At 44.3% G+C, this 15,245-nt stretch overlaps 1 protein-coding gene across 3 annotated transcripts in view; it reads right to left on the minus strand.

Annotated features, from left to right (window-relative positions):
* The window catches only part of SEMA6D (semaphorin 6D), a 441,595-nt gene that overhangs the window by 258,166 nt on the left and 168,184 nt on the right, over positions 1 to 15,245 (minus strand). The window contains exon 1 of one of the 3 annotated variants that reach the window (XM_083475638.1): positions 7,670 to 7,675. The exons of the other annotated variants lie outside the window; for them this stretch is intronic. The gene's annotated coding sequence lies outside the window, so the exon portion shown is untranslated. Of the gene's footprint in view, positions 1 to 7,669; positions 7,676 to 15,245 lie in introns of those variants that run through there. 3 annotated transcript variants of the gene reach the window in all.

Consider the following 15,245-nt stretch of genomic DNA (forward strand, 5'->3'; position numbering starts at 1 on the left):
ACAGAACTGCTCATTTGTTATTGAACCAGCCTCCCCCCTGCCCTCCACTCGTTTGACAAAATCATATTAAAAGAAATTGATTTCTGCAGCTCATACTCCTACTGAATGAGGCAGCATTGTATCTCATTTGCTCGCTGGAATTTTGCTAAGCAAAATGAATTTATGTATTATGTATCTATATCTATTGAATTACATATAGTCATGCATATTACATATATTTTGAAATAGTATTTGTGTGTGTGCATGCATCCACGTACGGGTTATATTTTGTGCGTGTGTGTGTGTGTATACATATTACAGCCTACAGTTTGTCTGTGTTCCTGGCTTTAAAATAATCTAATTTTTCTAGGCAACCCTTACTGTGCTTGAGATTCCCCTAGGATGTAAACAAAATAAGCAAACATATTCTTTCAGGACTATTCTCGTGGTGCAGCCAAGGGAAGCAATATGCTATATTACATTTTTAGCACCTCTTTTTCCGACTCTTGTGTATCTTTGCCAGCTGTACGGATGTCAAATGCAATTGCTCATTTTTTTATTTTTCTTATTTCAAAGGGCAATTAAGATATTATATATATATATATATATATATATATATATATATATATATATCACTGGTCTATTGCCAACACACACAATATGTAAACCATAGGGAGAAGATTTGAGGATCTATTGCTCCTGCTAAAAACAACATCAATGATCAAACAACTGTTTTGCCTCCCTTAACATCAAAATGCCACTGTAAACAGAAGGTTGGTGGACTTAGCCGTTAGGAGCCGTCGTTCCCAAACCTTTTGTGGCTGTGCTCCCTTGGTTCCACAAATTTAACTCCAGAGTTCCCTACCCTACCCTACAAAAATCATTCAGAATACCTGTTTGCATGACCCAATGAGGAAGATAATAATGCAATAAAATTCAACACAGTGACAATTAATTGCGCATGTATTAAAAACCCAATCAAAACTATTTAGTTTAATTAATTCAACAAAATCAATGAACTTAATCCAGTGAGACCAGCTTTTCAAAGTCTGATAGTCATTTATACCTCCAGTGCCCCCCACTGGCTTACCTCTGAGTACCCCCAGGGGTAGCAGCCCTGGAACCCATTGGGTTAGAAGTTTCTCCAGAGTAGAACTATGGGGATTCCTGCATCATTTAGAACCCTACATGATTTTGGTTCTAAACCACACTGGGTGTCCCTACAGGTAAGCGTGGTTTCACATTTCAAAACCTTCAACCACCACGGGTTGGAAGGAATTTAGCATTTTTTCTCCCATTCTCTGTTCTAGTGTGGATTTTACATCCAAGCAGAATGTCCAGAAGGGGTTTAAAATTTAGCAACTGAGATAAGAATACACTGATTAAAATAAAATAAAAAATTATAGGGCAGGGAAAATAAAAAGTTTTGCCTGGTACCAAAGGAGGGGGGAAAACGTTGGGTGGTGTCCAACTAACTCGTTCTGTCAACCCAACGATTTCTCTTTGTGCAGTGGAACTTTCCCCCTCTCTTCCCCCTCTTGGGCCTCCTAAATCCATTCTAGGGTTTTCCCCAAGCCTTCAGAGCCGATGTGGGGACGGTGAGGGGTGCGGAAGTGGGGCAAGTTCCATTGTGCAAGTGGAAACCCACTAAGATAAGCCCCAGGACAGACTCTTTTGGAAGAGCGTTTCACAAACGCAATTGGTTTTATGTTTTGTAAACAACTTAGAAAGTTTGAAGTGGTCAGTAAGTAGCATATAAATAATATATGTAATTAAAACAGGGGGCCATCACTGAATAGGCCACGTGAAAGGCTACCTACAGTTGTTTAAAAGGCATGCCCCCCCCCCCTGCTCCGGACAAAAATGTCTTTATTGCCATAATGATAGCAAAGAAGGCTCCAGGTGAACCAGTCTTAGATATGTGTGTGTGTGCTGTTATTCAATGCACTACAAAACATGTACATTACTACTGAGTAGTAGTAATGCAGCCTTTTGTCTACCTCTGCCCTGCTGATCCACGTGACCTATGGTAGCTCAGCCTCTGAACGTGTAACTGAAACAATCACACGTTCTTTCCCTGTTTACTCCTTCCTTCTATTTCCTTTCCTTATTTCTCAGTTGTCTCTTCTTTCTGATTTCTGAGATCGGAAGCCTCTCAGGACAAGGGTCATGGAATCACAGAATCACAGAATTGAAGAGTTGGAAGGGACCACGAGGGTCATCGAGTTCAACTCCCTGCAAAGCAGGAATCTTTTGCCCAACGTGGGGCTTAAACCCACAACCCTGAGATTTAAGAATCTCATGCTCTACCAACTGCGCTATCCCAGTCTTCTACATCCATACCATACACCCAAAGAGCTCTTGTGCCACTCTAACAGTCATGGCTTCCTCCAAAGAATCCTGGGAACTGGAGTTTGTTGTGGATGCTGAGAGCTGTTAGGAATTATGATTCCCAGCATCCTTAATAAACTGCAGTTCCCAGGATTCCCTGGGTGAAGCCATGTGTGTTCAAGTGGCACAAGAGTGCTTTAAATGCACGCTCTTCATATGACCCAAGTCAACTCTCTATCCATTGCATCACACTACAGCACATAGACTACTGAAATCAGGTTTGGCACCAACACCTGGCAACCTCGGGCAAATGCCCGATTCCAAGCACTCACACCTTCCCTAGCTTCTCAAGCTCTAAGCCACCATGTGCATTTCCTTGCCTAACATTCTCTCTCAAGGCATTGTGGGAAACATAAATGGCTCTCCTTTGGTCCCAGTGCCAGGCAAGCGCACCAATGCAGGAAGAGTCCATTCAAATCTAGAGCTGGTCCTACAAAGGTTGATTAAAGCAGAGCTCATCTGACCAACTTGGATTGCGCAGGTGTGATACATTCTCTGCTGAAGGATGGCAATGAGTTAACTAATCAACATAACTTTTTCTTCCTTCTCTCTCTCTCTCTTTAACTCTGCAGAATAATCAGTTCGGAAAGTTAAGTCCTGCAAGGTGAAAGAGAGAAATCGTGCCATCCTATTTTTCGCCTTCTTCTTCTTCTGAGGCATCCCTATTTTCCCTTCACAAATATTAATTTGAAACTGTGAAAAAATAATGCTAAGTGGCAGAACCCAAGGAGGAAATTATCTGTCGCTCCTATTCAGAGCTATACATTTCATGCCAAATTGAAACCCGAGGTTCATTTGAGCTGTTTTTGACGCTTCTCTGTGGCAGAAATGAAAAGAACCGGCCTCGCTGGAGGGTGGGTCTGCGACACTTAAGCGTGTCTCACAGCTACTGCGCTCGTCCCAGATGTTCACATTGTCACAGCTGCTACCCATAGTGAGGTGGAGGGGGGGGGGAACCACACACTTCTAGGCAAATAACACAAAAGACATCTCACTTTCCTCCCTGCTCAGATGGGATTGCTTGTGACTCTCATTGAGCGGAAGCTACGCAGAGAAGTGTTAGCATACTTGTGTTATCTTACATTTCTCCTACAATATGATCCTTAAATTATAGAATTGCTAGCTTCCCATCCGTTTCTGGGGCCAATTCAAAGTGCTGGTATTTACCATGAAAGTAGGGATTAGGAATTAAGGAACGCGGGTGGTGCTGTGGGTTAAAGCACAGAGCCTAGGACTTGCCGATCAGAAGGTTGGCGGTTCGAATCCCCATGACGGGGTGAGCTCCCGTTGCTCGGTCCCTGCTCCTGCCAACCTAGCAGTTCGAAAGCACATCAAACTGCAAGTAGATAAATAGGTACCACTCCAGTGGGAAGGTAAACAGCATTTCCGTGTGCTGCTCTGGTTCACCAGAAGCGGCTTAGTCATGCTGGTCACATGACCCGGAAGCTGTACGCCAGCTCCCTCAGCCAATAAAGCAAGATGAGCGCCGCAACCCCAGAGTCGGTCACGACTGGACCTAATGGTCAGGGGTCCCTTTACCCTTTACCTTTAGGGATTAGCAAACTCAGGCCCAGGGGGCAAATGTGCCCCCCTCCACCTCTATCTCCGGCCCCTTGGACTCTCTCAGATGCAGTGGCGTAGCGTGGGTTGTCAGCACCTGGGGCAAGGCAAGTAATTTGCGCCCCCTAACCCGTGGATTTGCGCCCCCTAACCCGTGGATTTGCGCCCCCTAACCCTAACCCCCAGATGTTGTGCCTGGTGCGGTTGGCCCCCCCTGCACCCCCCACGCTACGCCACTGCTCAGATGCTCCAAATGTTCCTATTTTCCAGGGAAAATCCCACATTTACAAAAGCAGTCCTGTTTTTTTATTTGATCCTGGAATATCCCACTTTTCCTTAGGCCAGCCAATAAGGATGGCCTGGAAGCTCAGCCAGGGCAGAATATGGTTGCCAGGTTGGGGAGTGGGTAATTCTGGGTCAGTTTGCATTTTTGGTGCAGAAAGCATTGGTGTGGTGTGCAGAGATCTTTCCTATTCTAATTAATTCAAGGAGGTTCTGGAAGCTTCTCTGTGGGAAAGAAACAAGCAGAAGGTCCATGATGTGTGGATTATTCCTTCAGAGCAGCTGGGTGAAACTGGTTCTGTTATCTCTTCTGTCAAGTCATGCTGACTATAATAATAAGGCCAGAAGGAGCCTAGGTTTCACTTTCTCTTTATATCTCATTTCCTTCTGGTGTGGTGTTCTGTATACAGTGGTACCTTGGGTTACAAACTTAATTCGTTCCTGAGGTCCGTTCTTAACCCAAAATCGTTCTTAACATGAGGTGCGCTTTCGCTAATGGGGCCTCCCGCTGCTGCCAGCATGCAATTTCCGTTCTAATCCTGGGGCAAATTTCTCAACCTGAGGTACCACTTCCGGGTTAGCAGAGTCTGTAACCCGAAGCGTTTGTAACCCAAATTACCACTGTATAGTGTTAAGGTTTAGTCATATTATAAGTTATTGTAAGTTTAACTTAAGTTTGCTGCAACTGGATTTCTTATGGACAGTGCCAATCCTGAATACATCGGATTTGAGACCGTTATGCTCATTTGCCTTCAGCAGCAGTAAAGCTCTGCTGGATGAAATATAATTGCCTCTGGTCTATTTGGGAGGTGGGAATCCTGCAATGTGTTTAAGTTTTTACTCTGCTAACTATACATTGGAATCTGCTCTGGATCAGCATGGAGTAGACTTCCATGACATTCTGACGGGATCATGCATCACTGGTCTTGAAAGTGCTGCACTGGCTAGCATAAAAAGGTAAAGGACCCTTGACCATTAGGTCCAGTCGTGACCGACTCTGGGGTTGCGGCGCTCATCTCGCTTTATTGGCCAAAGGAGCCAGTGTACAGCTTCTGGGTCATGTGGCCAGCATGACTAAGCCGCTTCTGCCGAAGCAGAGCAGCACACGGAAACACCTATTTATCTACTTGCACTTTGTGTTTTCGAACTGCTAGGTTGGCAGGAGCAGGGACCGAGCAACGGGAGCTCACCCCGTTGCGGGGATTCGAACCACCGACCTTCTGATCGGCAAGTCCTAGGCTCTGCGGTTTAACCCACAGCACTACCCGCGTCCCACCGGCTCGCATAGAAAGCCCTAAAAATCACATTTCCAAGTCTCAAGCATCCTGGGGCTTACGATTGCCAGTGGGAACCATGCTGCTGGTGCCACTGCGTGTCGCCTGGCTGATGCTGACCCATAGCAGGGTCTTCTTCATAATGGTCCTCCACTTACGGAACACCCTGTCTACTGTGCTGCATCTCTTCCCTTCATTATCAATGTTCAGGTGAAATTTTAAAGCATTCCCATTCATCCAAGCATTTGGCAGCTTGACAGCAGTGAACTTTGAAATTAATGGATGTGAGGATAATATGTGGTTTGTTTAAAAGTTTCATTTTTGGGTTTTTTTATAAATATTTTTTATTAAATTTCCATTATAACAATCCAATCAAATCACATTAAGTATTCCAAATTATACAAATACATATCATATAGTCCAAATATTCTGCCAAATTATAAATTTTTGCTGGGGCTTCCCATACCTCAAGTTCAGTGGGGTTCTAATCATCTTATGTTTCTACTGCCTTGAGTTTCCAATAGTTCCGTCTTTAAATCTTCCTGCTGTTATCCTTCCTTCTTTCGTGGCCTCTGAGTTATCTCCACACGCGAGTTGAAACAAACAATAATGTGCTTCTGTGTGAAATTTGTAAGACTCTACTTTTTTTGCAGCTATTAAGTCTGTTGTTTGCAGAATAGTTTCGTGTTGTTGTTGTTTTTTAAAAAAATCTATTATTTGGGTTGTTTGCCACTATGGGCTCCATTGGGAAGCCATTATTATTTATTATTATTATTATTATTATTATTATTATTATTATTATTATTATTCCCATTTGCCTGAGAAAATGCTCATTTGAATTCAATGAGATTTCCTTCTACGCAGACACGTATGGGACTGCCTTGTAAAAGTAAACATTTACGTCAAGTGGAAACAATATAAAGTACATTTTCCAAATGAGATGGTCTTGTTTATGAGTTAAGTTCAACAAACACCTTCTTGAAGAACACAGAAACAAACTCAGTTCCACTAAAGTAAATGAGAGCTGGCCTTTGGGGAGCTTTCAACCTGCTGCGTGAAGGATGCTATTCCTGGATCCCAATCTCTCTCCCTCCCTCCCTCCTAATGCAATTGCTTACTTCAGCACAGGTGTGCCTTCAAAGGCATTGATGGTTACTTTAGTTGCAACACAGGAAGCAGAGCTAGTGGTTGTCTAGTGTATCAAACATCTGTGTGGAGCCTCTCCACCCCCACCTACTTTCCTGGGGTGTATCCAAAGTGCTTTGAAATGGATCAGGAATCACATTATCTCAGATATAGTTGCCAGGTAATTTCGCCACTTTCCCAAATTATCCTCAGTTGTAGTGTAACTTTCAGCATTCCAGCTCTGTGGGACACCTCGTTCCCTTCAACATCTGACAGAAGAAAATAGGCCCATTTACTTGGCTTTAAGTAAAGTAGTCATGATGGATGAGTGTTCCTCGGCTCATATTGCAATTAATGTCACCTGCCCCGTGCAAAGCTTTCTTCCATATATTGGGAGATGGAGGAAGCAGAGGTCTTTCTGAAAAAGGGCTGAAGAGGGAAAGGCTATAGCCAAGTAACTTCTACTCAAAGTAGACCCATTGCATTTAATGGACCCAGACTGGAAAAACGAGAAACACTAAGGCTGGGTAGACACTATACCTTTAAAGTACAACAGAAGCATTCTTTTCCTTAAAAAAATCCTGAGCATGGGAGTTCACAGAGTTCACAGAGTTACAAATCCCAGCAACTCTTAAACAAGCTACAGTACCCAGAATTCTTTGAGGAGGGAAATAACAACAACAATAATAATAATAATTTATTAATTATACCCTGCCCAGCTGGCTGAGCTTCCCCAGCCATTTACCTACCCTCCACAGCAATACCTATTTATTTACTTGCACTGGTATGCTTTCCAACTTCTAGGTTGGCAGGAGCTGGGACCGAACAATGGGAGCTCACCCCGTCACGGGGATTAGAACTGCCAACCTTCCGATCGGCAAGCCCAAGAGGCTCAGTGGTTTAGACCACAGTGCCACCTGCTGACCCACAGAGATGGTATGGGGGGTATGTACCTTGTCCTCAGAGGCTCCTGTTTACCTGGAAGCCTTGTGGCAGGACTCAGCCATCCCCAAGACCTATGCAAAAGCATCCGACCCCTGAGATCCCAGCTGCACTTTGAAGGAAGCCGCGATTCCATTACGCGCACACAGAGATCAGGTTTGTGTTTAAGCTTCTAAATGCCGCCATAATATATATCTCACCCACTTTATCTTAATCATGGTATTTTGTGGAACAAAGGGGGAAAATGAATAAGTGGCACCATTTTCCCCATGCATCTTGAATTATCCCTTGTCAAAGGAAGTCTGCTTTCCCAGCCAGAGCTAATTTAAATCAATCTGTCATTAGACATGATAAATAATACTTACTGGGGGTGGGGACTACAATGGTGGCTTAGAGAATTCTGCTTTATTTCTTAAAAGTTCTCAAACAAGTACTCTGATGTAATTGCTGAAAGCCAACTTCAAACGGCTCCATTTTAATGCAGCTGCTGGCAAAATGTATAGCTCTCACCATCTTAATTATCTGCTCCCCCCCGCCCCGCTCCAATCTGTACTACAAGGCTTATATATGAATAGAGATAGCATTGTGAGGCAGATTTTGCGCCTTAACTATAATAACTTAGAAGAGGGGCAATCATTACAGAATAGGTTGAAGTCTGCTCAGCGGTGGGTTTAAGTCAAGTAGAACTGCAGGTGTTTCTGTTTTCCGAGTTTGGAGATTAACTTTGCTTAAAACCCAAGCCCTCCGTGTGTGTTGATGGGGAGGGTTACCTCTGGGGGCACAAATTACTTAATAGCAACACTTGGCATGTTCACTTCAGGCAAGAATCAAACACAACTGGGGTGGAGGATAACCGAGCACTGTTGAGAAGCTGCCTTTCTTGCCCGCGGTAATATTTCACATTCATCTTTGTGCCGTGATGATTTCATGCCACTGAAGAATTAAGCTCCCATCACTTAGAGATAGGTAAATCTGTTGATTTCAGATGCCTCTCAATTTATCCAGTTCTCCACATTTCCACACCAGTATGCCATTTTTGGGATGTGGGTGGCACTGTGGGTTAAACCACAGAGCCTAGGGCTTGTTTGAATCCCCGTGACCGTTGCTCGGTCCCTGCTCCTGCCAACCTAGCAGTTCGAAAACACCTCAAAGTGCAAGTAGACAAATAGGTACCGCTCCGGCGGGAAGGTAAACGGCATTTCCATGTGCTGCTCTGGTTCGCCAGAAGAGGCTTAGTCATGCTGGCCACATGACCCGGAAGCTGTACGCCGGCTCCCTCGGCCTGTAAAGCGATATGAGCGCCGCAACCCCAGAGTTGGCCACGACTGGACCTAATGGTCCGGGGTCCCTTTACCTTTACCTTTATGCCATTTTTAAAATCCTCTTAAACATCCACCAGTGTTTTAGTGCAAATTTCGCCTTGTATACGTATTTGCTTTGTGATCTTGCCTAATATACACATTTTTGCAGAGAGATTTCCCCTAATAAAACACTCCTTTACATGTTGTTTTCCCCAACAGATGCATTTTTATCCACACTTTACTCCAGCACGAGCATTTTTTTGTGACATATTACTTGGCTAGAGAGCTGCACTGCACGATTGTGAGAAGCACAGTTTTCTAAGGATGTCTGCGTTTGATTCCAATCCTGTTCCAGGAAGCTCATATTAAGTGGGTTCACCTTTAAATGAGAACTGAATCAAATTTCTTCCCTTCCCCTCCCCATCCCTACTATTAAGGTTATAGTTATAATCCCCTTGGTGCTATGCAGACTCCATTCAAGTCAATGACACAGACGCTGGTGATTTCATACACTTTGGAAATGATATCTCTAGAAATTAGACACCTCTAGGGATGGAAAATGTGGCCTTCATTTTGTAAGGAAAACCATCCAAATTATCATCTCCTGGACTAATGCATGGATTGGAATGCAACAATCCTTTGGGTTTCATACTGTTCTGGATAGGTAAAGGGGCCCCTGACCATTAGGTCCAGTCGTGGCCGACTCTGGGGTTGCGGTGCTCATCTCACTTTATTGGCCGAGGGAGCCGGTGTACAGCTTCCGGGTCATGTGGCCAGCATGACCAAGCCGCTTCTGGCAAACCAGAGCAGCGCACGGAAACACCGTTTACCTTCCTGCCAGAGTGGTACCTATTTATCTACTTGCACTTTGACGTGCTTTCGAACTGCTAGGTTGGCAGGAGCAGGGACCGAGCAACGGGAGCTCACCCCATTGTGGGGATTCGAATCACTGACCTTCTGATCAGCAAGCCCTAGGCTCCGTGGTTTAGACCACAGCACCGCCCGCATCCCTACTGTTCTGGATACTGTGGTATAAATTTCAGCCCCAAAATTCTAACAGAATGTGTAAAGAACAGCACCATACATTGAAAGCTCTTTGATACCACTTGGACAGGTGTGGCTTCTCTAAAAGAACCATGAGAACCATAGTTTGTTAAGGGTGGTGGGCGAAATGTTAGGATGCTGTATTCTCCTCACAAAGATATACTGTTCAGAGAGCGGTTTGGCAGTCCATCTCTCTTCTTACAGAACAACTGCAGTTCTGTGAAGGTTGTAAGGCAGGCATCCTCAAACTCAGCCCTCCAGATGTTTTGAGACTACAACTCCCATCATCCTAGCTAACAGGACCAGTGGTCAGGGATGATGGGAGTTGTAGTCCCAAAACATCTGGAGGGCTGAGTTTGGGGGTGCCTGCTGTAAGGGGTCTCCCAACAGCTCCAGCCACCTTTAACAAACCACAGTTCCCAGGATTCTTTGAGGGAAGTCATGACTGTTTAAAATGGCATGCGATGGGGCCATTAATTCAAAAACAGAACTGACTTATGATTCACGTCAAATTGACACTGTCTGGAAATGGACTGATCCACGCATCCCTACAAAATACTTTATTTTTTCCCCAGCAGTGCCAAAAAACCCCAACCCATTTTTTGAGTGATATTTTGGGAGCTCTTCAAACAACCACAACACTTATCTATTTAAATAATTCTCAATTTCAGTTTCTCTTCCTGATGCAACCCTGTCTGTCTACATGAAGTCATGATATCATTACATTCACTTTGTGATCCTTAATTGGGTGGAATAAGCCACATGACTGATTCAGGGAAAATCAGCCCTGAATGCTCACTGGAAGGACAGATCATGAAGCTGAGGCTCCAATACTTTGGCCACCTCATGAGAAGAGAAGACTCCCTGGAAAAGACCCTGATGTTGGGAAAGATGGAGGGCACAAGGAGAAGGGGACGACAGAGGGTGAGATGGTTGGACAGTGTTCTCGAAGCTACCAGCATGAGTTTGACCAGACTGCGGAAGGCAGTGGAAGACAGGAGGGCCTGGCGTGCTCTGGTCCATGGGGTCACAAAGAGTCGGACATGACTAAACGACTAAACAACAACAAACCCATATTTAAAAAGGGGGAAAAAGGAGAGTGCTGCAGATGTATCAGGTTGGGGAGGCAATGGCACTGAATTGGACTGACAGGGAGGTGCACAGTTGGCTGGGTTTTTTAACCTTAGAATAGGAAGTAAAGGAAAGTATAATTGAAAGTGACATACAATTTCCCCTACTTCCTATTTTCAGGTTTAAAAACCCAGCCAACGAAGTTCTGGTTGGCTCCCAACATATTTTTTATTAATGGATTAGAATTCTTGGTACTTTCACTTAGGACTACCATAGAATGATCTGGCATTTTCAAAATCTTAAAGCAGAATGCTAAATTTGGAACCCACTCTTTAAAAATGGCAGAAAGCAACTTTGCCATGTCTGCTAATTAGCAGTATTGCACTTTCTGTTATCTCCAGCCCAGTCAAATACGTTATTTTATTCTTCTGTGCAGCCCAGAACTTCATTTTAGACAGAGATCAGGACACTGTGCCCTTTTGCGTGACCTGATTCTAATCATACACAATGAATTAATAATAAAAAAGAGATTTATATTACCCAAGGAAGCCCAATTTTCCCCAGAACATGACCACAGCCTAATTATACCACTCTTCCTCATTTCTCTCTGGTCATCTTGAAAAAAGCCTTTTTCTTCAAACCCGCCCCCCCCCACCCCACCACTTTAGTCCTCCTACTATTAAACGATTTTCGTTTCGAGATATGAATGATATTTTAAAGCAAGGTAAGGCTATCATTTTTAAAGTTAGGATTAAATGTGTGGACACCAAAGTGTTTCTGAAAGTTTGACATGCATATGGGATGGGGGGCAGAATATAAGAAGAGGGAAAGAACAATTTTTTTTTCCATTTGGAACGAGGACAATGAGCTCAAAGGTATCAGCAATGCAGGCAGTTGCCTGGAGTGTAGGGGTGAGGGACAAAATCAGGTCAGCTTGCATTTAAAGACAAGCATATGTAGTTTCCCGAAACAAAAATGCACCCATCCTTTCTATTATTATTATTATTATTATTATTATTATTATTATTATTAATACAGTGGTACTTCGGGTTACATACGCTTCAGGTTACATATGCTTCAGGTTACAGACTCCGCTAACCCAGAAATGGTGCTTCGGATTAAGAACTTTGCTTCGGGATGAGAACAGAAATCATGCTCCAGTGGCGTGGCGGCAGCAGGAGGCCCCATTAGCTAAAGTGGTGCTTCAGGTTAAGAACAGTTTCAGGTTAAGAACGGACCTCCAGAACAAATTAAGTACTTAACCTGAGGTATCACTGTATTATACCACCCTATACCTGGAGGCCTCAGAAAAGATCACAATATATAAAATTAAAATAAAAACAATAACCCAATACCACCACCCCAGAAAAGAGCCACATTTTAAAAGGGTATAGGATGTCAATCAGGTCAGCCAAAGGCCTGGTTAAAAAGGAACATTTTTGCCTGGCGCCTAAAATGCGTAATGAAGGTACCAGGCGAACTTCCCCAGGGAGAGCATTTCACAGAGGGGGAGCCGCTGCAGAGAAGGCCCCGTTCTCGTGTTGCCACCCTCCAGACCTCTCAAGGAGGAGGCACACGAAGAAGGGCCTCAGAAGGTGATCTCAGGGTCCGGGTAGGTTCATATGGAAGGAGGTGGTCCTTGAGGTATTGCTGTCCTGAGCCGTTTAAGGCTTTATAGGTCAAAACCAGCACTTTGAATTGAGCCAACTAATTATAGCCAGTGCGGTCGGACCAGGATTGGTGTAATATGCTCAAACCCAGAAGAGCTCATCTTAGGCATTTAAGTGAATGTGCTTAAAGGAGGAGAGGCAAGCTTGTGCACCAGTAGGCTCCCTCTCTGATCTATGAACATTCAGAGGAATACGTGAACCGGCCCTTCGTGCATAGAAAATGGCATGCGTGGGTTGTCTACATAATTGCAGATCCTGCTCTCTTTAAAATTTCGGGTTGCAAAACAGTTTGCACTTGCCCAGGGCCTACTCACAGTCTACTGAATGTGCAGAATTCTGGGACACGGCCAACAGCTGCAATCTATCTCCCCTCCCCAGATCACTCACGGTACATTGGTTGTCTGAAAGGGGATAATGACCTCTTTGGCGCACACCAACCCAGTTCTGTTCTGCTGTGCAAAAGACAAGTTCAGACTTCAACTGCCATCAGCGGAGTTAAAATGGGATCATATAGGTTTAATGGGCTTTTCGAGATAGGCCAGAGGTACGGCTAATGCAACTCAATATTATCTCTGCAAATATTAATTTAGCCCTCCTCTTTAAGTCATGGGAAAATCATGTACACATGCTGCACCCATCAATCTGATCCCACTATCGGGAAACTCTCCCCCTCCCCAAGACTCCCTCCTCAACAAAAATAATTTCTATGGAAAAATAAATACGCCCAGGTTTGCTCTGTTTATGTGTTTAGTGAATTCATTGCTTTTTTCCCTGCTCCAGTTTTATCAGCGTAAATAATCCATACAGTTTGCCTGGCTCAATTGCTTGACTGCATGCTGAGTTTCTAATAGCAAAAACCTTTCTCCCACTTGAAGGAAATCTAAGCGTCAATCATTCAGGGATTCAGGCGGCAATCCTATACCCACTCACCTGGGAGTGAACCCTGTTAAACTCAGTGGGATTTACTTTGTGCTGTGGATCTGCTCAGTCGGTAGAGCACGAGACTCTTAATCTCAGGGTGTTGGTTTTGAGCCCTGCGTTGTGCAAAAGATTCCTGTATTTCAGGGACTTGACTAGATGACCAACTCTCACAGAGCCAGTGTGGTGTAGTGGTTAAGAGTGGTAGATTTGTAATCTGGGGAACCGGGTTCGCGTCCCCGCTCCTCCACATGCAGCTGCTGGGTGACCTTGGGCTAGTCACACTTCTTTGAAGTCTCTCAGCCCCACTCACCTCACAGAGTGTTTGTTGTGGGGGAGGAAGGGAAAGGAGAATGTTAGCCGCTTTGAGACTCCTTAAAGGGAGTGAAAGGCGGGATATCAAATCCAAACTCTTCTTCTTCTCTTCATAGGAGTCTATGATTCTATGACGAACCTCTGGCCCATGGACCTAATTAGGTCCAGCAGTGGGGTCCTGTTTGGACCTGAGGCAATTTCCCTGACACCACACCCATCTGCAACATCAGCTGTAGGTCAGGCAAGAACATGGCTGCAAAGTAACAGGGGCCTAAAGTGCACTTCCAATTATTCCTCAGCAAGCAAACGCTTGCTGACAGCTCTGATTGGCTGCGCTAGGGAGCTCCCCATTGGTTACAGCGTGGAGATTGTTATGTACTGAAGTTCTCACCCTGGGCCAGCAGGGGGATACTGTAGATAGTTTTCACTCAGGTCCACATATGCAAATAAGGGATTGAAAGTGATGTTCAGAAATGGTTACTGTTGTATTCTAGTGGAGCTCTATATAAGCAGGCTGGCTGAACCCTTCAGTTCAGTTCTGTTCTGCCCTGTGAATAAACAAGAGCTGTTTGAAGAATCGTTGTGTCGTCTGATATGTTCACCCAAAACTTAACAGAGATTGAACCACTTTGAAGTTTCCGCCTTATGTCACAATGGCGCTAGGTGGTTGGCAGGTGGGTATCCTTATCCACCTGTCAAAGTTGGCCCCATATTCAGTGTTTTCAGAGAGGGAACAGCCTGTGTACCCTACATTCTTCCTCCTGGAAGAGGGCAGTTCGTACAGATGTTGAGACTAGCCTGTTCTGCTTGCTTTAAAATGCCCATGGAGAAAGCAGAGTCCATCTGAGTAGCAACTGGAACACGCAGAGAGGAATGGACAGGGAAACCTCAGACCTGTTGTTACCTGTTGCGTTTCCCCAGGAGAAGTTGCTCCCAGTCACACACTGCTCTCTTGTCGATCATACTGCTTTAACTGTATAGCGCAGAAGGGCCCAAGGATTCCCCATAAATGTTTCACATAATGTTTCTGCAGAACCTCAGCTTTTACAGTATGTAAAAAAGAAGCTTTGCTATTATCTAACAAATACGAATTCAAACAATTCTTCCTAGCAGAATCCTGCTTGCCGTGTCAACAATTTCCATTTTTGTGTGTTGTCGTAGCGTAACCTGCTTCTTACGCAGCTGTTCGACAATTTCCATTCACTCCCTGGCTCTGTAAAACTGCATTAACAAAAAGTTGAAGTATTCATTTAAGGGGAGAGCAAGCTTTCCCCCAATTAAGCTGTGTTCTGATTATTTTTCTTCCTTAAATTCTTGCCACAAGGTAGCATATCAATTGCTTTGCTGATTATATTGTACCACAAAATGGAATT

Source organism: Podarcis liolepis (assembly GCF_965112155.1).
Source record: "Podarcis liolepis genome assembly, chromosome: 14".
In the NCBI taxonomy this organism is placed as follows: Eukaryota; Metazoa; Chordata; class Lepidosauria; order Squamata; family Lacertidae; genus Podarcis; species Podarcis liolepis.